This window comes from Pseudophryne corroboree, unplaced genomic scaffold (assembly GCF_028390025.1).
Source record: "Pseudophryne corroboree isolate aPseCor3 unplaced genomic scaffold, aPseCor3.hap2 scaffold_1226, whole genome shotgun sequence".
Lineage (NCBI taxonomy): Eukaryota > Metazoa > Chordata > Amphibia > Anura > Myobatrachidae > Pseudophryne > Pseudophryne corroboree.
Window position 1 is genome coordinate 28,371 of NW_026967852.1, and position 21,467 is coordinate 49,837.

Sequence of the window (21,467 nt, forward strand, 5' to 3'; positions counted from 1 at the left end):
AAACAACAAACCAAATGCAACAACTAGTGCAAGCATTCCTGGGGGAAGGCCTGCCGCAGATGGATTTGCATATGGTGATGTCATCCAAGCAGTGGGTCAAAGTTGGCTTCAACCCTCGTCTGCATATGAAAAGAGAAAAGGGGCGTGCAGGGCATGGTGGCCTTTTGCGGCGCTTGGCTGACCCCTAGTTTGCATTAAACACCTCCACCCTCCTTTGGTGTGGGGCTCATGTTGGCTATGCCCCAGCCCCTGAAGCATTCAAGCTGATTTCTTGCAGCAGCTGGGCACTGTAACAGCTCCAGAGCTGCTCTGTAAGGCAAGTAAAAGGGTGTGGGCCCTGCAGCACTACCTGTAGTTCGCATTGTGCGTTGGAAGGCACAAAGTAAGCAGACAGGAGGAGAAGTCAGGATAGTGCGCAAGGGCATAGAAGTAAGCGGCTCAAGAAAAGAGAAGTGGAAACAGACAGCAAACTAGGCTGGAGAGAGACCTGAGACAAAGAGATCTGAATTATACGAGAGCCGACCAGGGGAAACACAAATTATACAGTCAAGTTTCCCACATTTGGGGAAATCGCAGGAGCAGCACACCCAGAGTGCAATGGGTTAGCCTTGCCCTGGGAGAAGCACCTTCATGATCATAGTATCTCACCTGGCAGGTAAGTAGGAGTTGGGCTAGAGCTGGGGAGGGTCGCTGCTAGGGTACCCCCCTGTAAAGTGAAGGAGATCCAATTAAGGCAGCACAAGGGAACTCTCGAAAGAAGAACAAGGCTAGAGGAAAATCTGAGACAAAGAAATCTGACTTTTACCAGAGCTGACCAGAGGAAAGCACAAACACAGTCCCCCACTACCACAAATAATGCAGTTGAGTTTCCCACATTTGGGGAAATCACAGGGGTCAGCATACCCAAAATGCAATGAATGAACCTCACCCTGGGAGAAAAATCTTCATGACCATGGTATCTCCTATGCAAAATAAGTATGATTTGGAATAGGGCTGGGGAGGGCCGCTGCTCATGCACATCTCTGTCAAGTAAAGGAGATTTAACTGAGGCAGCACAAGGGAACTCTCATCTGGGGACAACAACTGCAGGGAGAACACATATTTTCAGATGAACATGGGAGGGCAGAAGGCTGCCTAATACTGAAGCACCCCCAAACAACAAACCAAATGCAACAACTAGTGCAAGCATTCCTGGGGGAAGTTCTGCAGAAGACGGATTTGCATACGGTGATGTCATCCAAGCAGTGGGTCAAAGTTGGCTTCAACCCTCATCTGCATATGAAAAGAGAAAAGGGGCGTGCAGGGCATGGCGGCCTTTTGCGGTGCTTGGATGACCCCTAGTTCGCATTAAACACCTCCACCCTCCTTTGGTGTGGGGCTCATGTTGGCCATACCCCATCCCCTGGAGCATTCAAGCTGATTTCTTGCAGCAGCTGGGCACTGTAACAGCTCCAGAGCTGCTCTGTAAGGCAAGTAAAAGGGTGTGGGCCCTGCAGCACTACCTGTAGTTTGCATTGTGCATTGGAAGGCACAAAGTAAGCAGACGGGAGGAGAAGTCAGGATAGTGCACAAGGGTATAGAAGGGAGCGGCTGAAGAAAAGAGAAGTGGAAACAGACAGCAAACTAGGCTGGAGAGAGACCTGAGACAAAGAGATCTGAATTATACGAGAGCCGACCAAGGGAAACACAAATTATGCAGTCAAGTTTCCCACATTTGGGGAAATCGCAGGGGCAGCACACCCAGAGTGCAATGGGTGAGCCTTGCCCTGGGAGAAGCACCTTCATGATCATAGTATCTCACCTGGCAGGTAAGTAGGAGTTGGGCTAGAGCTGGGGAGGGTCGCTGTTCGGGCACCCCCCTGTCAAGTGAAAGAGATCCAACTGAGGCAGCACAAGGGAACTCTCGAAAGAAGAACAAGGCTAGAGGAAGATCTGAGACAAAGAAATCTGACTTTTTCCAGAGCTGGCCAGAGGAAAGCACAAACACAGTCCCCCACTACCACAAATAATGCAGTCGAGTTTCCCACATTTGGGGAAATCACAGGGGTCAGCATACCCAGAATGCAATGAATGAACCTCACCCTGGGAGAACAATCTTCATGACCATGGTATCGCCTATGCAAAATAAGTATGATTTGGGATAGGGCTGGGGAGGGCCGCTGCTCAGGCACATCTCTGTCAAGTAAAGGAGATTCAACTGAGGCAGCACAAGGGAACTCTCATCTGGGGACAACAACTGCAGGGAGAACACATATTTTCAGATGAACATGTGAGGGCAGAAGGCTGCCTAATACTGAAGCACCCCCAAACAACAAACCAAATGCAACAACTAGTGCAAGCATTCCTGGGGGAAGGCCTGCAGCAGATGGATTTGCATATGGTGATGTCATCCAAGCAGTGGGTCAAAGTTGGCTTCAACCCTCGTCTGCATATGAAAAGAGAAAAGGGGCGTGCAGGGCATGGCGGCCTTTTGCAGCGCTTGGATGACCCCTAGTTTGCATTACACACCTCCTCCCTCCTTCGGTGTGGGGCTCATGTTGGCTATGCCCCAGCCCCTGAAGCATTAAAGCTGATTTCTTGCAGCAGCTGGGCACTGTAACTGCTCCAGAGCTACTCTGTAAGGCAAGTAAAAGGGTGTGGGCCCTGCAGCACTACCTGTAGTTCGCATTGTGCGTTGGAAGGCACGAAGTAAGCAGACGGGAGAAGTCAGGATAGTGCGCAAGGGCATAGAAGGGAGCGGCTCAAGAAAAGAGAAGTGGAAACAGACAGCAAACTAGGCTGGAGAGAGACCTGAGACAAAGAGATCTGAATTATACGAGAGCCGACGAGGGGAAACACAAATTATGCAGTCAAGTTTCCCACATTTGGGGAAATCGCAGGAGCAGCACACCCAGAGTGCAATGGTTGAGCCTTGCCCTGGGAGAAGCACCTTCATGATCATAGTATCTCACCTGGCAGGTAAGTAGGAGTTGGGCTAGAGCTGGGGAGGGTCGCTGCTCGGGTTCCCCCCTGTGAAGTGAAGGAGATCCAACTGAAGCAGCACCAGGGAACTCTCGAAAGAAGAACAAGGCTAGAGGAAGATCTGAGACAAAGAAATCTGACTTTTACCAGAGCTGACCAGAGGAAAGCACAAACACAGTCCCCCACTACCACAAATAATGCAGTCGAGTTTCCCACATTTGGGAAAATCACAGGGGTCAGCATACCCAGAATGCAATGAATGAACCTAACCCTGGGAGAACAATCTTCATGACCATGGTATCTCCTATGCAAAATAAGTATGATTTGGGATAGGGCTGGTGAGGGCCGCTGCTCAGGCACATCTCTGTCAAGTAAAGGAGATTCAACTGAGGCAGCACAAGGGAACTCTCATCTGGGGACAACAACTGCAGGGAGACCACATCTTTTCAGATGAACATGGGAGGGCGAAGGCTGCCTAATACTGAAGCACCATCAAATATCAAACCATGGCCCTCATTCCGAGTTGATCGCTCGCAAGGCGATTTTAGCAGAGTTACACACGCTAAGCCGCCGCCTACTGGGAGTGAATCTTAGCTTCTTAAAATTGCGACCGATGTATTCGCAATATTGCGATTACAAACTACTTAGCAGTTTCAGAGTAGCTTCAGACTTACTCTGCATCTGCGATCAGTTCAGTGCTTGTCGTTCCTGGTTTGACGTCACAAACACTCCCAGAGTTCGCCCAGACACTCCCCCGTTTCTCCGGCCACTCCTGCGTTTTTTCCGGAAACTGTAGCGTTTTTTCCCACACGCCCATAAAACGGCCTGTTTCCGCCCAGTAACACCTATTTCCTGTCAATCACATTACGATCGCCGGAGCGAAGAAAAATCCGTGAGTAAAAATACTTTCTTCATTGTAAAATTACTTGGCGCAGTCGCAGTGCGAATATTGCGCATGCGTACTAAGCAGAATTTCACTGCGATGCGATGAAATTTACAGAGCGAACGACTCGGAATGAGGGCCCATATGCAACAACTAGTACAAGCACTCCTGGGGGAAGGTCTGCAGCAGACGGATTTGCATACGGTGATGTAAATCCAAGCAGTGGGCTAAAGTTGACTGGAACCCTCATCTGCATATGAAAAGAGAAAAGGGGCATGCAGGGCATGGCGGCCTTTTGCAGTGCTTGGATGACCCCTAGTTCGCATTAAACACCCCCACCCTCCTTTGGTGTGGGGCTCATGTTGGCCATGCCCCATCCCCTGATGCATTCAAGCTGATTTCTTGCAGCAGCTGGGCACTGTAACAGCTCCAGAGCTGTTCTGTAAGGCAAGTAAAAGTGTGTGGGCCCTGCAGCACCACCTGTTGTTCGCATTGTGCGTTGGAAGGCACAAATTAAGCAGACGGGAGGAGAAGTCAGGATAGTGCGCAAGGGCATTCTTTTCTCTTAGTCCGGGGGCAAGGCTTCAAAATGGGGTCTGCAATGGAGGAGACACAGGGGGCGTGGTCACAGCAGCTTTTCTCTACAGTCTGCACCAGCAGGAGCCTACACCATTTTTTATGATCACGCTGAACTGCAGTGCGACTGCAATTACAGCATGGTCAAGAAGGGAGGCGTCATGCTGGGTGGCCATGCCCTGTCACTGTGCAGGAGCCAGCACCGCTCACACACTAGTCCCCGGGTGCAGCCCCCAACCCCCGGGACACCCGGAGCAACAAAATGTAGATTCAGGCCACCAGGCCACGCCCCTACCTATGAAACCATGCCTCCTTTTTACCATTGCGCTGTTTATCTGCGCGCACTGCATTACAATCTCCCTCGCCACCTCTCTGGGTGTCACCAGTGATAGTGACACCTCTGCCATGCTTGTAGCAGCTGGTCCTAAGATCTACGCCTCAAGCCCTGAGTGTTTGCCCTTGTGACTTGTTGATCATCATAGCGAAGCAGATGCTTACAGAAAACTGCAGGGGCTTAGATTGAAAATAAAAACAATTGATGGGTATAAGGTAGAGAGGAGTGGGTTCGGTTCTCCGAGAACCGAATTCCCCACGAACTCCACGTGGTTTACATTGGTCCGAGGCAGGCTCGGTTGTTCCTGCCTGACTCGGAAAACCTGAACAAGGGAAAATGTCATCATCCCGCTGTCAGATTCTCGTGAGATTCGGATTCCATATAAAGAGCTGCGCGTTGCTGCCATTTTTACTCGTGCATTGAAGAGAGAGCGGAGAGGACGTGGCTATGTTCTCTCAGTGGAAATCTCAATATCAGTGCTCAGTATCAGTGGTTACTTATTGCTGCTCAGTAATACTAGTAGTGTGTCTCTCCTGCTCAGTGTCAGTTCTCAGTAGTATCCTCATCAGTGCTCAGTATCACTGCTCATTGTCTTGTGCTGCATTGTGGTGCTCAGCATACTACAGTACATTACTAATAGTCCAGTGCTGCATCTTGCTGCTCAGTGTCAGTTCTAGTATCCTCATCAGTGCTCACTATCACTGCTCATTGCATTGTGGTGTTCTGTATACTACAGTAACATAGTAATATAGTATATATAGAGGAGCGGGTTCGGTTCTCCGAGAACCGAATTCCCGACGAACTCCACGTGGTTTACACTGGTCCGAGGCAGGCTCGGTTGTTCCTGCCTGACTCGGAAAACCTGAACAAGGGAAAATGTCATCATCCCGCTGTCGGATTCTCGCGAGATTCGGATTCCATATAAAGAGCTGCGCGTTGCCGCCATTTTTACTCGTGCATTGAAGAGAGAGCGGAGAGGACGTGGCTATGTTCTCTCAGTGGAAATCTCAATATCAGTGCTCAGTATCAGTGGTTACTTATTGCTGCTCAGTAATACTAGTAGTGTGTCTCTCCTGCTCAGTGTCAGTTCTCAGTAGTATCCTCATCAGTGCTCAGTATCACTGCTCATTGTCTTGTGCTGCATTGTGGTGCTCAGCATACTACAGTACATTACTAATAGTCCAGTGCTGCATCTTGCTGCTCAGTGTCAGTTCTAGTATCCTCATCAGTGCTCACTATCACTGCTCATTACATTGTGGTGTTCTGTATACTACAGTAACATAGTAATATAGTAACATATGGTAACATAGTTTTTGAGGTTGAATAGAGGCAAATTGCCCATCGTGTTCAACCTGTTTTAAGTTGTGATGATTCTACATACTTGCTGAATAATGTTTTATGACTAGTTAGCTACTATAACTCATGTTACCCCCGGATTAACCATGTTGATATTTTAAGTATTATAACCTTGGATAGCTTTTTCATTCAGAAATGTATCCATTCCTTTTTTAAATCCAATTACAGAGTCCGCCATTACCACCTTCCCTGGCAGGGAATTCCACATCCTGATTGCCCTAACAGTGAAGATCATAGTATCTCACCTGGCAGGTAAGTAGGAGTTGGGCTAGAGCTGTGGAGGATTGCTGCTCGGGCACCCCCTGTCAAGTGAAGGAGATCCAACTGAGGCAGCACAAGGGAACTCTCGAAAGAAGAACAAGGCTAGAGGAAGATCTGAGACAAAGAAATCTGACTTTTACCAGAGCTGACCAGAGGAAAGCACAAACACAGTCCCCCACTACCACAAATAATGCAGTCGAGTTTCCCACATTTGGGGAAATCACAGGGGTCAGCATACCCAGAGTGCAATGAATGAACCTCACCCTGGGAGAACAATCTTCATGACCATGGTATCTCCTATGCAAAATAAGTATGATTTGGGATAGGGCTGGGGAGGGCCGCTGCTCAGGCACATCTCTGTCAAGTAAAGGAGATTCAACTGAGGCAGCACAAGGGAACTCTCATCTGGGGACAACAACTGCAGGGAGAACACATATTTTCAGATGAACATGGGAGGGCAGAAGGCTGCCTAATACTGAAGCACCCCCAAACAACAAACCAAATGCAACTACTAGTGCAAGCATTCCTGGGGGAAGGCCTGCAGCAGACGGATTTGCATATGGTGATGTCATCCAAGCAGTGGGTCAAAGTTGGCTTCAACCCTCGTCTGCATATGAAAATAAAAAAGGGGTGTGCAGGGCATGGCTGCCTTTTGCGGCGCTTGGATGACCCCTAGTTCGCATTAAACACCTCCACCCTCCTTCGGTGTGGGGCTCATGTTGGCTATGCCCCAGCCCCTGAAGCATTCAAGCTGATTTCTTGCAGCAGCTGGGCACTGTAACAGCTCCAGAGCTGCTCTGTAAAGCAAGTAAAAGGGTGTGGGCCCTGCAGCACTACCTGTAGTTTGCATTGTGCATTGGAAGGCACAAAGTAAGCAGACGGGAGGAGAAGTCAGGATAGTGCACAAGGGTATAGAAGGGAGCGGCTGAAGAAAAGAGAAGTGGAAACAGACAGCAAACTAGGCTGGAGAGAGATCTGAGACAAAGAGATCTGAATTATACGATAGCCGACCAGGGGAAACACAAATTATGCAGTCAAGTTTCCCACATTTGGGGAAATCGCAGGGGCAGCACACCCAGAGTGCAATGGGTGAGCCTTGCCCTGGGAGAAGCACCTTCATGATCATAGTATCTCACCTGGCAGGTAAGTATGAGTTGGGCTAGAGCTGGGGAGGGTCGCTGCTCGGGCACCCCCCTGTTAAGTGAAGGAGATCCAACTGAGGCAGCACAAGGGAACTCTCAAAAGAAGAACAAGGCTAGAGGAAGATCTGAAACAAAGAAATCTGACTTTTACCAGAGCTGACCAGAAGAAAACACAAACACAGTCCCCCACTACCACAAATAAAGCAGTCGAGGTGAGGTTCATTCATTGCATTTTGGGTATGCTGACCCCTGTGATTTCCCCAAATGTGGGAAACTCGACTGCTTTATTTGTGGTAGTGGGGGACTGTGTTTGTGTTTTCTTCTGGTCAGCTCTGGTAAAAGTCAGATTTCTTTGTTTCAGATCTTCCTCTAGCCTTGTTCTTCTTTTGAGAGTTCCCTTGTGCTGCCTCAGTTGGATCTCCTTCACTTAACAGGGGGGTGCCCGAGCAGCGACCCTCCCCAGCTCTAGCCCAACTCCTACTTACCTGCCAGGTGAGATACTATGATCATGAAGGTGCTTCTCCCAGGGCAAGGCTCACCCATTGCACTCTGGGTGTGCAGCCCCTGCGATTTCCCCAAATGTGGGAAACTTGACTGCATAATTTGTGTTTCCCCTGGTCGGCTCTCGTATAATTCAGATCTCTTTGTCTCAGATCTCTCTCCAGCCTAGTTTGCTGTCTGTTTCCACTTCTCTTTTCTTCAGCCGCTCCCTTCTATACCCTTGTGCACTATCCTGACTTCTCCTCCCGTCTGCTTACTTTGTGCCTTCCAATGCACAATGCAAACTACAGGTAGTGCTGCAGGGCCCACACCCTTTTACTTGCCTTACAGAGCAGCTCTGGAGCTGTTACAGTGCCCAGCTGCTGCAAGAAATCTGCTTGAATGCTTCAGGGGATGGGACATGGCCAACATGAGCCCCACACCAAAGGAGGGTGGAGCAGAAGGCTGACTAATACTGAAGCACCCCCAAACAACAAACCAAATGCAACAACTAGTGCAAGCATTCCTGGGGGAAGGCCTGCCGCAGATGGATTTGCATATGGTGATGTCATCCAAGCAGTGGGTCAAAGTTGGCTTCAACCCTCGTCTGCATATGAAAACAGAAAAGGGGCGTGCAGGGCATGGTGGCCTTTTGCGGCGCTTGACCGACCCCTAGTTTGCATTAAACACCTCCACCCTCCTTCGGTGTGGGGCTCATGTTGGCTATGCCCCAGCCCCTGAAGCATTCAAGCTGATTTCTTGCAGCAGCTGGGCACTTTAACAGCTCCAGAGCTGCTCTGTAAGGCAAGTAAAAGGGTGTGGGCCCTGCAGCACTACCTGTAGTTTGCATTGTGCATTGGAAGGCACAAAGTAAGCAGACGGGAGGAGAAGTCAGGATAGTGCACAAGGGTATAGAAGGGAGCGGCTGAAGAAAAGAGAAGTGGAAACAGACAGCAAACTAGGCTGGAGAGAGACCTGAGACAAAGAGATCTGAATTATACGAGAGCCGACCAGGGGAAACACAAATTATGCAGTCAAGTTTCCCACATTTGGGGAAATCGCAGGAGCAGCACACCCAGAGTGCAATGGGTGAGCCTTGCCCTGGGAGAAGCACCTTCATGATCATAGTATCTCACCTGGCAGGTAAGTAGGAGTTGGGCTAGAGCTGGGGAGGGTCGCTGCTCGGGTACCCCCCTGTCAAGTGAAGGAGATCCAACTGAGGCAGCACAAGGGAACTCTCGAAAGAAGAACAAGGCAAGAGGAAAATCTGAGACAAAGAAATCTGACTTTTACCAGAGCTGACCAGAGGAAAGCACAAACACAGTCCCCCACTACCACAAATAATGCAGTTGAGTTTCCCACATTTGGGGAAATCACAGGGGTCAGCATACCCAAAATGCAATGAATGAACCTCACCCTGGGAGAACAATCTTCATGACCATGGTATCTCCTATGCAAAATAAGTATGATTTGGAATAGGGCTGGGGAGGGCCGCTGCTCATGCACATCTCTGTCAAGTAAAGGAGATTCAACTGAGGCAGCACAAGGGAACTCTCATCTGGGGACAACAACTGCAGGGAGAACACATATTTTCAGATGAACATGGGAGGGCAGAAGGCTGCCTAATACTGAAGCACCCCCAAACAACAAACCAAATGCAACAACTAGTGCAAGCATTCCTGGGGGAAGTTCTGCAGAAGACGGATTTGCATACGGTGATGTCATACAAGCAGTGGGTCAAAGTTGGCTTCAACCCTCATCTGCATATGAAAAGAGAAAAGGGGCGTGCAGGGCATGGCGGCCTTTTGCGGTGCTTGGATGACCCCTAGTTCGCATTAAACACCTCCACCCTCCTTTGGTGTGGGGCTCATGTTGGCCATGCCCCATCCCCTGAAGCATTCAAGCAGATTTCTTGCAGCAGCTGGGCACTGTAACAGCTCCAGAGCTGCTCTGTAAGGCAAGTAAAAGGGTGTGGGCCCTGCAGCACTACCTGTAGTTTGCATTGTGCATTGGAAGGCACAAAGTAAGCAGACGGGAGGAGAAGTCAGGATAGTGCACAAGGGTATAGAAGGGAGCGGCTGAAGAAAAGAGAAGTGGAAACAGACAGCAAACTAGGCTGGAGAGAGACCTGAGACAAAGAGATCTGAATTATACGAGAGCCGACCAGGGGAAACACAAATTATGCAGTCAAGTTTCCCACATTTGGGGAAATCGCAGGGGCAGCACACCCAGAGTGCAATGGGTGAGCCTTGCCCTGGGAGAAGCACCTTCATGATCATAGTATCTCACCTGGCAGGTAAGTAGGAGTTGGGCTAGAGCTGGGGAGGGTCTCTGCTCGGGCACCCCCCTGTCAAGTGAAGGAGATCCAACTGAGGCAGCACAAGGGAACTCTCAAAAGAAGAACAAGGCTCTGAAACAAAGAAATCTGACTTTTACCAGAGCTGACCAGAGGAAAACACAAACACAGTCACCCACTACCACAAATAAAGCAGTCGAGTTTCCCACATTTGGGGAAATCACAGGGGTCAGCATACCCAGAATGCAATGAATGAACCTCACCCTGGGAGAATAATCTTCATGACCATGGTATCTCCTATGCAAAATAAGTATGATTTGGGATAGAGCTGGGGAGGGCCGCTGCTCAGGCACATCTCTGTCAAGTTAAGGAGATTCAACTGAGGCAGCACAAGGGAACTCTCATCTAGGGACAACAACTGCAGGGAGAACACATATTTTCAGATGAACATGGGAGGGCAGACGGCTGCCTAATACTGAAGCACCCCCAAACAACAAACCAAATGCAACAACTAGTGCAAGCATTCCTGGGGGAAGGCCTGCCGCAGAGGGATTTGCATATGGTGATGTCATCCAAGCAGTGGGTCAAAGTTGGCTTCAACCCTCGTCTGCATATGAAAAGAGAAAAGGGGCGTGCAGGGCATGGTGGCCTTTTGCGGCGCTTGGCTGACCCCTAGTTTGCATTAAACACCTCCACCCTCCTTTGGTGTGGGGCTCATGTTGGCTATGCCCCAGCCCCTGAAGCATTCAAGCTGATTTCTTGCAGCAGCTGGGCACTGTAACAGCTCCAGAGCTGCTCTGTAAGGCAAGTAAAAGGGTCTGGGCCCTGCAGCACTACCTGTAGATCGCATTGTGCGTTGGAAGGCACAAAGTAAGCAGACAGGAGGAGAAGTCAGGATAGTGCGCAAGGGCATAGAAGGGAGCGGCTCAAGAAAAGAGAAGTGGAAACAGACAGCAAACTAGGCTGGAGAGAGACCTGAGACAAAGAGATCTGAATTATACGAGAGCCGACCAGGGGAAACACAAATTATGCAGTCAAGTTTCCCACATTTAGGGAAATCGCAGGGGCAGCACACCCAGAGTGCAATGGGTGAGCCTTGCCCTGGGAGAAGCACCTTCATAATCATAGTATCTCACCTGGCAGGTAAGTAGGAGTTGGGCTAGAGCTGGGGAGGGTCGCTGTTCGGGCACCCCCCTGTCAAGTGAAAGAGATCCAACTGAGGTAGCACAAGGGAACTCTCGAAAGAAGAACAAGGCTAGAGGAAGATCTGAGACAAAGAAATCTGACTTTTTCCAGAGCTGACCAGAGGAAAGCACAAACACAGTCCCCCACTACCACAAATAATGCTGTCGAGTTTCCCAAATTTGGGGAAATCACAGGGGTCAGCATACCCAGAATGCAATGAATGAACCTCACCTTGGGAGAACAATCTTCATGACCATGGTATCGCCTATGCAAAATAAGTATGATTTGGGATAGGGCTGGGGAGGGCCGCTGCTCAGGCACATCTCTGTCAAGTAAAGGAGATTCAACTGAGGCAGCACAAGGGAACTCTCATCTTGGGACAACAACTGCAGGGAGAACATATATTTTCAGATGAACATGGGAGGGCAGAAGGCTGCCTAATACTGAAGCACCCCCAAACAACAAACCAAATGCAACAACTAGTGCAAGCATTCCTGGGGGAAGGCCTGCAGCAGATGGATTTGCATATGGTGATGTCATCCAAGCAGTGGGTCAAAGTTGGCTTCAACCCTCGTCTGCATATGAAAAGAGAAAAGGGGCGTGCAGGGCATGGCGGCCTTTTGCAGCGCTTGGATGACCCCTAGTTCGCATTACACACCTCCACCCTCCTTCGGTGTGGGGCTCATGTTGGCTATGCCCCAGCCCCTGAAGCATTCAAGCTGATTTCTTGCAGCAGCTGGGCACTGTAACTGCTCCAGAGCTACTCTGTAAGGCAAGTAAAAGGGTGTGGGCCCTGCAGCACTACCTGTAGTTCGCATTGTGCGTTGGAAGGCACGAAGTAAGCAGATGGGAGAAGTCAGGATAGTGCGCAAGGGCATAGAAGGGAGCGGCTCAAGAAAAGAGAAGTGGAAACAGACAGCAAACTAGGCTGGAGAGAGACCTGAGACAAAGAGATCTGAATTATACGAGAGCCGACGAGGGGAAACACAAATTATGCAGTCACGTTTCCCACATTTGGGGAAATCGCAGGAGCAGCACACCCAGAGTGCAATGGTTGAGCCTTGCCCTGGGAGAAGCACCTTCATGATCATAGTATCTCACCTGGCAGGTAAGTAGGAGTTGGGCTAGAGCTGGGGAGGGTCGCTGCTCGGGTTCCCCCCTGTGAAGTGAAGGAGATCCAACTGAGGCAGCACCAGGGAACTCTCGAAAGAAGAACAAGGCTAGAGGAAGATCTGAGACAAAGAAATCTGACTTTTACCAGAGCTGACCAGAGGAAAGCACAAACACAGTCTCCCACTACCACAAATAATGCAGTCAAGTTTCCCACATTTGGGGAAATCACAGGGGTCAGCATACCCAAAATGCAATGAATGAACCTCACCCTGGGAGAAAAATCTTCATGACCATGGTATCTCCTATGCAAAATAAGTATGATTTGGAATAGGGCTGGGGAGGGCCGCTGCTCATGCACATCTCTGTCAAGTAAAGGAGATTCAACTGAGGCAGCACAAGGGAACTCTCATCTTGGGACAACAACTGCAGGGAGAACATATATTTTCAGATGAACATGGGAGGGCAGAGGACTGCCTAATACTGAAGCACCCCCAAACAACAAACCAAATGCAACAACTAGTGCAAGCATTCCTGGGGGAAGGCCTGCCGCAGATGGATTTGCATATGGTGATGTCATCCAAGCAGTGGGTCAAAGTTGGCTTCAACCCTCGTCTGCATATGAAAAGAGAAAAGGGGCGTGCAGGGCATGGTGGCCTTTTGCGGCGCTTGGCTGACCCCTAGTTTGCATTAAACACCTCCACCCTCCTTTGGTGTGGGGCTCATGTTGGCTATGCCCCAGCCCCTGAAGCATTCAAGCTGATTTCTTGCAGCAGCTGGGCACTGTAACAGCTCCAGAGCTGCTCTGTAAGGCAAGTAAAAGGGTGTGGGCCCTGCAGCACTACCTGTAGTTCGCATTGTGCGTTGGAAGGCACAAAGTAAGCAGACAGGAGGAGAAGTCAGGATAGTGCGCAAGGGCATAGAAGTAAGCGGCTCAAGAAAAGAGAAGTGGAAACAGACAGCAAACTAGGCTGGAGAGAGACCTGAGACAAAGAGATCTGAATTATACGAGAGCCGACCAGGGGAAACACAAATTATACAGTCAAGTTTCCCACATTTGGGGAAATCGCAGGAGCAGCACACCCAGAGTGCAATGGGTTAGCCTTGCCCTGGGAGAAGCACCTTCATGATCATAGTATCTCACCTGGCAGGTAAGTAGGAGTTGGGCTAGAGCTGGGGAGGGTCGCTGCTAGGGTACCCCCCTGTAAAGTGAAGGAGATCCAATTAAGGCAGCACAAGGGAACTCTCGAAAGAAGAACAAGGCTAGAGGAAAATCTGAGACAAAGAAATCTGACTTTTACCAGAGCTGACCAGAGGAAAGCACAAACACAGTCCCCCACTACCACAAATAATGCAGTTGAGTTTCCCACATTTGGGGAAATCACAGGGGTCAGCATACCCAAAATGCAATGAATGAACCTCACCCTGGGAGAAAAATCTTCATGACCATGGTATCTCCTATGCAAAATAAGTATGATTTGGAATAGGGCTGGGGAGGGCCGCTGCTCATGCACATCTCTGTCAAGTAAAGGAGATTTAACTGAGGCAGCACAAGGGAACTCTCATCTGGGGACAACAACTGCAGGGAGAACACATATTTTCAGATGAACATGGGAGGGCAGAAGGCTGCCTAATACTGAAGCACCCCCAAACAACAAACCAAATGCAACAACTAGTGCAAGCATTCCTGGGGGAAGTTCTGCAGAAGACGGATTTGCATACGGTGATGTCATCCAAGCAGTGGGTCAAAGTTGGCTTCAACCCTCATCTGCATATGAAAAGAGAAAAGGGGCGTGCAGGGCATGGCGGCCTTTTGCGGTGCTTGGATGACCCCTAGTTCGCATTAAACACCTCCACCCTCCTTTGGTGTGGGGCTCATGTTGGCCATGCCCCATCCCCTGGAGCATTCAAGCTGATTTCTTGCAGCAGCTGGGCACTGTAACAGCTCCAGAGCTGCTCTGTAAGGCAAGTAAAAGGGTGTGGGCCCTGCAGCACTACCTGTAGTTTGCATTGTGCATTGGAAGGCACAAAGTAAGCAGACGGGAGGAGAAGTCAGGATAGTGCACAAGGGTATAGAAGGGAGCGGCTGAAGAAAAGAGAAGTGGAAACAGACAGCAAACTAGGCTGGAGAGAGACCTGAGACAAAGAGATCTGAATTATACGAGAGCCGACCAAGGGAAACACAAATTATGCAGTCAAGTTTCCCACATTTGGGGAAATCGCAGGGGCAGCACACCCAGAGTGCAATGGGTGAGCCTTGCCCTGGGAGAAGCACCTTCATGATCATAGTATCTCACCTGGCAGGTAAGTAGGAGTTGGGCTAGAGCTGGGGAGGGTCGCTGTTCGGGCACCCCCCTGTCAAGTGAAAGAGATCCAACTGAGGCAGCACAAGGGAACTCTCGAAAGAAGAACAAGGCTAGAGGAAGATCTGAGACAAAGAAATCTGACTTTTTCCAGAGCTGGCCAGAGGAAAGCACAAACACAGTCCCCCACTACCACAAATAATGCAGTCGAGTTTCCCACATTTGGGGAAATCACAGGGGTCAGCATACCCAGAATGCAATGAATGAACCTCACCCTGGGAGAACAATCTTCATGACCATGGTATCGCCTATGCAAAATAAGTATGATTTGGGATAGGGCTGGGGAGGGCCGCTGCTCAGGCACATCTCTGTCAAGTAAAGGAGATTCAACTGAGGCAGCACAAGGGAACTCTCATCTGGGGACAACAACTGCAGGGAGAACACATATTTTCAGATGAACATGTGAGGGCAGAAGGCTGCCTAATACTGAAGCACCCCCAAACAACAAACCAAATGCAACAACTAGTGCAAGCATTCCTGGGGGAAGGCCTGCAGCAGATGGATTTGCATATGGTGATGTCATCCAAGCAGTGGGTCAAAGTTGGCTTCAACCCTCGTCTGCATATGAAAAGAGAAAAGGGGCGTGCAGGGCATGGCGGCCTTTTGCAGCGCTTGGATGACCCCTAGTTTGCATTACACACCTCCTCCCTCCTTCGGTGTGGGGCTCATGTTGGCTATGCCCCAGCCCCTGAAGCATTAAAGCTGATTTCTTGCAGCAGCTGGGCACTGTAACTGCTCCAGAGCTACTCTGTAAGGCAAGTAAAAGGGTGTGGGCCCTGCAGCACTACCTGTAGTTCGCATTGTGCGTTGGAAGGCACGAAGTAAGCAGACGGGAGAAGTCAGGATAGTGCGCAAGGGCATAGAAGGGAGCGGCTCAAGAAAAGAGAAGTGGAAACAGACAGCAAACTAGGCTGGAGAGAGACCTGAGACAAAGAGATCTGAATTATACGAGAGCCGACGAGGGGAAACACAAATTATGCAGTCAAGTTTCCCACATTTGGGGAAATCGCAGGAGCAGCACACCCAGAGTGCAATGGTTGAGCCTTGCCCTGGGAGAAGCACCTTCATGATCATAGTATCTCACCTGGCAGGTAAGTAGGAGTTGGGCTAGAGCTGGGGAGGGTCGCTGCTCGGGTTCCCCCCTGTGAAGTGAAGGAGATCCAACTGAAGCAGCACCAGGGAACTCTCGAAAGAAGAACAAGGCTAGAGGAAGATCTGAGACAAAGAAATCTGACTTTTACCAGAGCTGACCAGAGGAAAGCACAAACACAGTCCCCCACTACCACAAATAATGCAGTCGAGTTTCCCACATTTGGGAAAATCACAGGGGTCAGCATACCCAGAATGCAATGAATGAACCTAACCCTGGGAGAACAATCTTCATGACCATGGTATCTCCTATGCAAAATAAGTATGATTTGGGATAGGGCTGGTGAGGGCCGCTGCTCAGGCACATCTCTGTCAAGTAAAGGAGATTCAACTGAGGCAGCACAAGGGAACTCTCATCTGGGGACAACAACTGCAGGGAGACCACATCTTTTCAGATGAACATGGGAGGGCGAAGGCTGCCTAATACTGAAGCACCATCAAATATCAAACCATGGCCCTCATTCCGAGTTGATCGCTCGCAAGGCGATTTTAGCAGAGTTACACACGCTAAGCCGCCGCCTACTGGGAGTGAATCTTAGCTTCTTAAAATTGCGACCGATGTATTCGCAATATTGCGATTACAAACTACTTAGCAGTTTCAGAGTAGCTTCAGACTTACTCTGCATCTGCGATCAGTTCAGTGCTTGTCGTTCCTGGTTTGACGTCACAAACACTCCCAGAGTTCGCCCAGACACTCCCCCGTTTCTCCGGCCACTCCTGCGTTTTTTCCGGAAACTGTAGCGTTTTTTCCCACACGCCCATAAAACGGCCTGTTTCCGCCCAGTAACACCCATTTCCTGTCAATCACATTACGATCGCCGGAGCGAAGAAAAATCCGTGAGTAAAAATACTTTCTTCATTGTAAAATTACTTGGCGCAGTCGCAGTGCGAATATTGCGCATGCGTACTAAGCAGAATTTCACTGCGATGCGATGAAATTTACAGAGCGAACGACTCGGAATGAGGGCCCATATGCAACAACTAGTACAAGCACTCCTGGGGGAAGGTCTGCAGCAGACGGATTTGCATACGGTGATGTAAATCCAAGCAGTGGGCTAAAGTTGACTGGAACCCTCATCTGCATATGAAAAGAGAAAAGGGGCATGCAGGGCATGGCGGCCTTTTGCAGTGCTTGGATGACCCCTAGTTCGCATTAAACACCCCCACCCTCCTTTGGTGTGGGGCTCATGTTGGCCATGCCCCATCCCCTGATGCATTCAAGCTGATTTCTTGCAGCAGCTGGGCACTGTAACAGCTCCAGAGCTGTTCTGTAAGGCAAGTAAAAGTGTGTGGGCCCTGCAGCACCACCTGTTGTTCGCATTGTGCGTTGGAAGGCACAAATTAAGCAGACGGGAGGAGAAGTCAGGATAGTGCGCAAGGGCATTCTTTTCTCTTAGTCCGGGGGCAAGGCTTCAAAATGGGGTCTGCAATGGAGGAGACACAGGGGGCGTGGTCACAGCAGCTTTTCTCTACAGTCTGCACCAGCAGGAGCCTACACCATTTTTTATGATCACGCTGAACTGCAGTGCGACTGCAATTACAGCATGGTCAAGAAGGGAGGCATCATGCTGGGTGGCCATGCCCTGTCACTGTGCAGGAGCCAGCACCGCTCACACACTAGTCCCCGGGTGCAGCCCCCAACCCCCGGGACACCCGGAGCAACAAAATGTAGATTCAGGCCACCAGGCCACGCCCCTACCTATGAAACCATGCCTCCTTTTTACCATTGCGCTGTTTATCTGCGCGCACTGCATTACAATCTCCCTCGCCACCTCTCTGGGTGTCACCAGTGATAGTGACACCTCTGCCATGCTTGTAGCAGCTGGTCCTAAGATCTACGCCTCAAGCCCTGAGTGTTTGCCCTTGTGACTTGTTGATCATCATAGCGAAGCAGATGCTTACAGAAAACTGCAGGGGCTTAGATTGAAAATAAAAACAATTGATGGGTATAAGGTAGAGAGGAGTGGGTTCGGTTCTCCGAGAACCGAATTCCCCACGAACTCCACGTGGTTTACATTGGTCCGAGGCAGGCTCGGTTGTTCCTGCCTGACTCGGAAAACCTGAACAAGGGAAAATGTCATCATCCCGCTGTCAGATTCTCGTGAGATTCGGATTCCATATAAAGAGCTGCGCGTTGCTGCCATTTTTACTCGTGCATTGAAGAGAGAGCGGAGAGGACGTGGCTATGTTCTCTCAGTGGAAATCTCAATATCAGTGCTCAGTATCAGTGGTTACTTATTGCTGCTCAGTAATACTAGTAGTGTGTCTCTCCTGCTCAGTGTCAGTTCTCAGTAGTATCCTCATCAGTGCTCAGTATCACTGCTCATTGTCTTGTGCTGCATTGTGGTGCTCAGCATACTACAGTACATTACTAATAGTCCAGTGCTGCATCTTGCTGCTCAGTGTCAGTTCTAGTATCCTCATCAGTGCTCACTATCACTGCTCATTGCATTGTGGTGTTCTGTATACTACAGTAACATAGTAATATAGTATATATAGAGGAGCGGGTTCGGTTCTCCGAGAACCGAATTCCCGACGAACTCCACGTGGTTTACACTGGTCCGAGGCAGGCTCGGTTGTTCCTGCCTGACTCGGAAAACCTGAACAAGGGAAAATGTCATCATCCCGCTGTCGGATTCTCGCGAGATTCGGATTCCATATAAAGAGCTGCGCGTTGCCGCCATTTTTACTCGTGCATTGAAGAGAGAGCGGAGAGGACGTGGCTATGTTCTCTCAGTGGAAATCTCAATATCAGTGCTCAGTATCAGTGGTTACTTATTGCTGCTCAGTAATACTAGTAGTGTGTCTCTCCTGCTCAGTGTCAGTTCTCAGTAGTATCCTCATCAGTGCTCAGTATCACTGCTCATTGTCTTGTGCTGCATTGTGGTGCTCAGCATACTACAGTACATTACTAATAGTCCAGTGCTGCATCTTGCTGCTCAGTGTCAGTTCTAGTATCCTCATCAGTGCTCACTATCACTGCTCATTACATTGTGGTGTTCTGTATACTACAGTAACATAGTAATATAGTAACATATGGTAACATAGTTTTTGAGGTTGAATAGAGGCAAATTGCCCATCGTGTTCAACCTGTTTTAAGTTGTGATGATTCTACATACTTGCTGAATAATGTTTTATGACTAGTTAGCTACTATAACTCATGTTACCCCCGGATTAACCATGTTGATATTTTAAGTATTATAACCTTGGATAGCTTTTTCATTCAGAAATGTATCCATTCCTTTTTTAAATCCAATTACAGAGTCCGCCATTACCACCTTCCCTGGCAGGGAATTCCACATCCTGATTGCCCTAACAGTGAAGATCATAGTATCTCACCTGGCAGGTAAGTAGGAGTTGGGCTAGAGCTGTGGAGGATTGCTGCTCGGGCACCCCCTGTCAAGTGAAGGAGATCCAACTGAGGCAGCACAAGGGAACTCTCGAAAGAAGAACAAGGCTAGAGGAAGATCTGAGACAAAGAAATCTGACTTTTACCAGAGCTGACCAGAGGAAAGCACAAACACAGTCCCCCACTACCACAAATAATGCAGTCGAGTTTCCCACATTTGGGGAAATCACAGGGGTCAGCATACCCAGAGTGCAATGAATGAACCTCACCCTGGGAGAACAATCTTCATGACCATGGTATCTCCTATGCAAAATAAGTATGATTTGGGATAGGGCTGGGGAGGGCCGCTGCTCAGGCACATCTCTGTCAAGTAAAGGAGATTCAACTGAGGCAGCACAAGGGAACTCTCATCTGGGGACAACAACTGCAGGGAGAACACATATTTTCAGATGAACATGGGAGGGCAGAAGGCTGCCTAATACTGAAGCACCCCCAAACAACAAACCAAATGCAACTACTAGTGCAAGCATTCCTGGGGGAAGGCCTGCAGCAGACGGATTTGCATATGGTGATGTCATCCAAGCAGTGGGTCAAAGTTGGCTTCAACCCTCGTCTGCATATGAAAATAAAAAAGGGGTGTGCAGGGCATGGCTGCCTTTTGCGGCGCTTGGATGACCCCTAGTTCGCATTAAACACCTCCACCCTCCTTCGGTGTGGGGCTCATGTTGGCTATGCCCCAGCCCCTGAAGCATTCAAGCTGATTTCTTGCAGCAGCTGGGCACTGTAACAGCTCCAGAGCTGCTCTGTAAAGCAAGTAAAAGGGTGTGGGCCCTGCAGCACTACCTGTAGTTTGCATTGTGCGTTGGAAGGCACAAAGTAAGCAGACGGGGAAGTCAGGATAGTGCACAAGGGCATAGAAGGGAGCGGCTGAAGAAAAGAGAAGTGGAAACAGACAGCAAACTAGGCTGGAGAGAGACCTGAGACAAAGAGATCTGAATTATACGAGAGCCGACCAGGGGAAACACAAATTATGCAGTCAAGTTTCCCACATTTGGGGAAATCGCAGGGGCAGCACACCCAGAGTGCAATGGGTGAGCCTTGCCCTGGGAGAAGCACCTTCATGATCATAGTATCTCACCTGGCAGGTAAGTAGGAGTTGGGCTAGAGCTGGGGAGGGTCTCTGCTCGGGCACCCCCCTGTCAAGTGAAGGAGATCCAACTGAGGCAGCACAAGGGAACTCTCAAAAGAAGAACAAGGCTCTGAAACAAAGAAATCTGACTTTTACCAGAGCTGACCAGAGGAAAACACAAACACAGTCCCCCACTACCACAAATAAAGCAGTCGAGTTTCCCACATTTGGGGAAATCACAGGGGTCAGCATACCCAGAATGCAATGAATGAACCTCACCCTGGGAGAATAATCTTCATGACCATGGTATCTCCTATGCAAAATAAGTATGATTTGGGATAGAGCTGGGGAGGGCCGCTGCTCAGGCACATCTCTGTCAAGTTAAGGAGATTCAACTGAGGCAGCACAAGGGAACTCTCATCTAGGGACAACAACTGCAGGGAGAACACATATTTTCAGATGAACATGGGAGGGCAGAAGGCTGCCTAATACTGAAGCACCCCCAAACAACAAACCAAATGCAACAACTAGTGCAAGCATTCCTGGGGGAAGGCCTGCCGCAGATGGATTTGCATATGGTGATGTCATCCAAGCAGTGGGTCAAAGTTGGCTTCAACCCTCGTCTGCATATGAAAACAGAAAAGGGGCGTGCAGGGCATGGTGGCCTTTTGCTGCGCTTGTCTGACCCCTAGTTTGCATTAAACACCTCCACCCTCCTTCGGTGTGGGGCTCATGTTGGCTATGCCCCAGCCCCTGAAGCATTCAAGCTGATTTCTTGCAGCAGCTTGGCACTGCAACAGCTCCAGAGCTGCTCTGTAAGGCAAGTAAAAGGGTGTGGGCCCTGCAGCACTACCTGTAGTTTGCATTGTGCATTGGAAGGCACAAAGTAAGCA

At 49.6% G+C, this 21,467-nt stretch overlaps 23 non-coding genes and 3 pseudogenes across 23 annotated transcripts; 1 reads left to right on the forward strand and 25 right to left on the reverse strand.

The window, feature by feature from the left end:
• Positions 1-500: 500 nt before the first annotated feature.
• On the reverse strand, positions 501-663 carry LOC134992757 (U1 spliceosomal RNA). Its single transcript, XR_010196869.1, has one exon. It is a non-coding gene; the product is annotated as a U1 spliceosomal RNA (small nuclear RNA).
• A 152-nt stretch (positions 664-815) lies between these two features.
• LOC134992792 (U1 spliceosomal RNA) lies at positions 816-979 on the reverse strand. Its single transcript, XR_010196894.1, has one exon. It is a non-coding gene; the product is annotated as a U1 spliceosomal RNA (small nuclear RNA).
• Positions 980-1,653: 674 nt separating this feature from the next.
• Positions 1,654-1,816, reverse strand: LOC134992747 (U1 spliceosomal RNA). Its single transcript, XR_010196860.1, has one exon. It is a non-coding gene; the product is annotated as a U1 spliceosomal RNA (small nuclear RNA).
• A 152-nt stretch (positions 1,817-1,968) lies between these two features.
• On the reverse strand, positions 1,969-2,132 carry LOC134992801 (U1 spliceosomal RNA). Its single transcript, XR_010196903.1, has one exon. It is a non-coding gene; the product is annotated as a U1 spliceosomal RNA (small nuclear RNA).
• Positions 2,133-2,830: 698 nt separating this feature from the next.
• Positions 2,831-2,966, reverse strand: LOC134992766 (U1 spliceosomal RNA; annotated as a pseudogene).
• A 152-nt stretch (positions 2,967-3,118) lies between these two features.
• Positions 3,119-3,282, reverse strand: LOC134992799 (U1 spliceosomal RNA). Its single transcript, XR_010196901.1, has one exon. It is a non-coding gene; the product is annotated as a U1 spliceosomal RNA (small nuclear RNA).
• A 3,239-nt stretch (positions 3,283-6,521) lies between these two features.
• LOC134992746 (U1 spliceosomal RNA) lies at positions 6,522-6,685 on the reverse strand. Its single transcript, XR_010196859.1, has one exon. It is a non-coding gene; the product is annotated as a U1 spliceosomal RNA (small nuclear RNA).
• Positions 6,686-7,359: 674 nt separating this feature from the next.
• On the reverse strand, positions 7,360-7,522 carry LOC134992826 (U1 spliceosomal RNA). Its single transcript, XR_010196926.1, has one exon. It is a non-coding gene; the product is annotated as a U1 spliceosomal RNA (small nuclear RNA).
• Positions 7,523-7,990: 468 nt separating this feature from the next.
• Positions 7,991-8,153, forward strand: LOC134992751 (U1 spliceosomal RNA). The gene has a single exon (XR_010196863.1). It is a non-coding gene; the product is annotated as a U1 spliceosomal RNA (small nuclear RNA).
• An 828-nt stretch (positions 8,154-8,981) lies between these two features.
• On the reverse strand, positions 8,982-9,144 carry LOC134992835 (U1 spliceosomal RNA). The gene has a single exon (XR_010196935.1). It is a non-coding gene; the product is annotated as a U1 spliceosomal RNA (small nuclear RNA).
• A 152-nt stretch (positions 9,145-9,296) lies between these two features.
• On the reverse strand, positions 9,297-9,460 carry LOC134992831 (U1 spliceosomal RNA). The gene has a single exon (XR_010196931.1). It is a non-coding gene; the product is annotated as a U1 spliceosomal RNA (small nuclear RNA).
• A 674-nt stretch (positions 9,461-10,134) lies between these two features.
• LOC134992829 (U1 spliceosomal RNA) lies at positions 10,135-10,297 on the reverse strand. Its single transcript, XR_010196929.1, has one exon. It is a non-coding gene; the product is annotated as a U1 spliceosomal RNA (small nuclear RNA).
• Positions 10,298-10,439: 142 nt separating this feature from the next.
• Positions 10,440-10,603, reverse strand: LOC134992821 (U1 spliceosomal RNA). Its single transcript, XR_010196921.1, has one exon. It is a non-coding gene; the product is annotated as a U1 spliceosomal RNA (small nuclear RNA).
• Positions 10,604-11,277: 674 nt separating this feature from the next.
• On the reverse strand, positions 11,278-11,440 carry LOC134992769 (U1 spliceosomal RNA). The gene has a single exon (XR_010196877.1). It is a non-coding gene; the product is annotated as a U1 spliceosomal RNA (small nuclear RNA).
• A 152-nt stretch (positions 11,441-11,592) lies between these two features.
• Positions 11,593-11,756, reverse strand: LOC134992823 (U1 spliceosomal RNA). Its single transcript, XR_010196923.1, has one exon. It is a non-coding gene; the product is annotated as a U1 spliceosomal RNA (small nuclear RNA).
• Positions 11,757-12,454: 698 nt separating this feature from the next.
• LOC134992778 (U1 spliceosomal RNA) lies at positions 12,455-12,590 on the reverse strand (annotated as a pseudogene).
• Positions 12,591-12,742: 152 nt separating this feature from the next.
• On the reverse strand, positions 12,743-12,906 carry LOC134992815 (U1 spliceosomal RNA). Its single transcript, XR_010196915.1, has one exon. It is a non-coding gene; the product is annotated as a U1 spliceosomal RNA (small nuclear RNA).
• Positions 12,907-13,580: 674 nt separating this feature from the next.
• LOC134992758 (U1 spliceosomal RNA) lies at positions 13,581-13,743 on the reverse strand. Its single transcript, XR_010196871.1, has one exon. It is a non-coding gene; the product is annotated as a U1 spliceosomal RNA (small nuclear RNA).
• Positions 13,744-13,895: 152 nt separating this feature from the next.
• On the reverse strand, positions 13,896-14,059 carry LOC134992793 (U1 spliceosomal RNA). The gene has a single exon (XR_010196895.1). It is a non-coding gene; the product is annotated as a U1 spliceosomal RNA (small nuclear RNA).
• A 674-nt stretch (positions 14,060-14,733) lies between these two features.
• LOC134992749 (U1 spliceosomal RNA) lies at positions 14,734-14,896 on the reverse strand. Its single transcript, XR_010196861.1, has one exon. It is a non-coding gene; the product is annotated as a U1 spliceosomal RNA (small nuclear RNA).
• Positions 14,897-15,048: 152 nt separating this feature from the next.
• LOC134992802 (U1 spliceosomal RNA) lies at positions 15,049-15,212 on the reverse strand. The gene has a single exon (XR_010196904.1). It is a non-coding gene; the product is annotated as a U1 spliceosomal RNA (small nuclear RNA).
• Positions 15,213-15,910: 698 nt separating this feature from the next.
• On the reverse strand, positions 15,911-16,046 carry LOC134992767 (U1 spliceosomal RNA; annotated as a pseudogene).
• A 152-nt stretch (positions 16,047-16,198) lies between these two features.
• Positions 16,199-16,362, reverse strand: LOC134992800 (U1 spliceosomal RNA). The gene has a single exon (XR_010196902.1). It is a non-coding gene; the product is annotated as a U1 spliceosomal RNA (small nuclear RNA).
• Positions 16,363-19,601: 3,239 nt separating this feature from the next.
• Positions 19,602-19,765, reverse strand: LOC134992796 (U1 spliceosomal RNA). The gene has a single exon (XR_010196898.1). It is a non-coding gene; the product is annotated as a U1 spliceosomal RNA (small nuclear RNA).
• A 670-nt stretch (positions 19,766-20,435) lies between these two features.
• Positions 20,436-20,598, reverse strand: LOC134992830 (U1 spliceosomal RNA). The gene has a single exon (XR_010196930.1). It is a non-coding gene; the product is annotated as a U1 spliceosomal RNA (small nuclear RNA).
• Positions 20,599-20,740: 142 nt separating this feature from the next.
• LOC134992809 (U1 spliceosomal RNA) lies at positions 20,741-20,904 on the reverse strand. Its single transcript, XR_010196911.1, has one exon. It is a non-coding gene; the product is annotated as a U1 spliceosomal RNA (small nuclear RNA).
• Positions 20,905-21,467: the final 563 nt, after the last annotated feature.